The sequence below is a fragment of the Anoplophora glabripennis genome, unplaced genomic scaffold (assembly GCF_000390285.2).
Source record: "Anoplophora glabripennis isolate ALB-LARVAE unplaced genomic scaffold, Agla_2.0 scaffold1470, whole genome shotgun sequence".
NCBI classification, from domain to species: domain Eukaryota; kingdom Metazoa; phylum Arthropoda; class Insecta; order Coleoptera; family Cerambycidae; genus Anoplophora; species Anoplophora glabripennis.
Genome location: NW_019418063.1, coordinates 54,978 through 57,368, shown reverse-complemented (window position 1 = coordinate 57,368; position 2,391 = coordinate 54,978).

Genomic DNA, 2,391 nt, shown 5'->3' with positions numbered 1-2,391 from the left:
GAGATAGCATAAATAGCAACAATGTTATTCAAATTGTTTATAAGCGAAAAACGCACGGTTTTTTAATGCACAATTTGAGAATGTTAATGTCAAAAAAACGGTGATATTTTTTAATAGGTCGCTTAATTACGTCTTTAAGATTACAATGACGCTTTCAGAATCATGTTTGGTTGAAAATTAACACCTGTACAGAGGCTTAAAGTTCATAACTTTTGGAGCCTCCGTTATAAACAAATAGAATTGTACGAAAACTATTGCACCTATAGCGCCCACTTTTGGCACACTTTTAAAGTATGACAAAACCCTCAACTTGTCATAGGTTTTATAAAATTTTTATAAATGCGATAGTTATAAACAAATTTAAAAATGGGCACTTTTCTTGTTTTTTTGCAATAACTTTTTTGTTTATTAACCGATTTTAATTTAAAATATCTCATTTTGTAGATCATTTTATTCCCTACAAGCTGTCTGCGAGTCACTTTTCGCTAAAATTGATGGCTTTCCCTGCAAAGTGAAAAAAACTGTTTTCCTCACTTATTTGTTTAAATAGAAGTTAGCTAATAAAATTTTTTAACTCACGAGATGAGAGATGTCCTGTATTATGTTCCATTAGACAATTTTACAATTATCTCGCGGATAGGACTCTTTTCGGGTAAAAATTTTATTTGCTTGGCCTATAGGGCTACTTAAATTAATTATTTCATTTCTAAAATTTTTTTTTATTCAGGTAGTTGAGTTTTTTAAACTACACTTTAGTTCTTCCATACACTGAAAGTTGTAAACCGGGGCAGCCGGAATTACCATATTAAGTTGTATTCCTGCATAATCACAGTGTTGCCAGTTCTTATAACTTACATACATGTTATTTTAAACAAATAAAATATAAGAACTAATTTATGAAAGTATTTTTGTTTTAAGGAACGAACATTATAAATAAATAAAAATTGTCTGATTTATATATTTTTAAAATCATTTAAGTTTTTGCAGATTATGTGTTACTATTTTTTTCCAATAGTGTATGTATTTAATTTGTGAATCTCAGTGTCAATGAACCATGACAGTGACATAGTTTAGCTCAACTATACTAGTGTCACTACATACACTAAAAATTGATGCAATTAGGAAAGTTAAAACGGGTGCATAAAGAAATACGGTGCGTTTTTTTTCTGATTCAGCCATTTCAACAGAGAATCAGTGCTAGACATATTACACTAATCCAAAATAAAATAGTAACAAAATGAAACACTGAACAGTTTAAATTTATGCAGAATCCCATCATGTTCCGGAGACATTTCTTTGAGTATAACTATATTTTCAGTCATTAATGCATTATTGTTTCTGGTATCGAATAAGAGAGATAAGTTAAAATCCACAAATAAGTTTATATTTTGCTTAACAAATATAATCACTTCGTATATGTATAAGCTCACTAAGGTAAGTATCCATTTTTCAATAGAAATTTGTTTGTCAGTTTCATGTTTAGAATATTCCTAATGCATCTCTTTTGTAATACAAATAGTAGGCCAGTTCAGGAAAAAAATTCTATTAAAAGTTTTTTTGTGGAATATTGTTCAGAAACGTGTTATAAACAAAATATCAAAAAATCAACTCGAGACTAGTTGGGAAACTTTGTTTTAACAGTGGTCAAAGTTATGGAAAAGTGGTTTTTTGACTCACGTAAAAAAGCTATTATTCATAGCGAAAAAAAGTTTATACAAAAAAGGTAGGTATTAAATAAGCCTATAAAATGAAGAAATTCCGATTAAATTCCGATAATTTGTTTATGTACAAGAGCTCAAAAATAGTCGAAAATGGCCGTTTTTCTTTAATTGCTAATAATGTAATTTTCATCGCAGACACTTACAATTCGGGATTTTTAGGCATTTTGCAACCTTAATAAATGGTAAAAATTTCAGCCCGAAAACTTCATTAGTTTGGCGTTGGCGGAATTTGTTATCTAAGAAGATGCTATTTTCAATTGATTTTTCCCAAGCTCAAAGGCGTTGTAGTAAATAGTTGTATTGACATGCATTTACTGAGAATTTAATTTTTCAAATTTAATTTGTTCAAAAATGACTGAAGAAATGTTAATATTTATTAAATTGTTAAGATAGGTAATTATTATAAAACGAAATACTAACGTCTATAGTTTAGTTAGTACTATTTTTCTTCGAATTTAAAAAAATCGTTCTAAGTTGATTAGAAGCCGAGGCATTTTTTTTTATTTAATCGCAGTGTCCTTAATTATTAAGAGCCGAAATTTGGTGAGTATACATTAAGAGCTATATTATCATACCTTACATTAACATTAAAGTGAATTCAACTATTTAATTGCAAAAAAGAAGATAGCGGCGATGCGTTCTATTACTCGGTCTAGCGAACGAGTGGGAA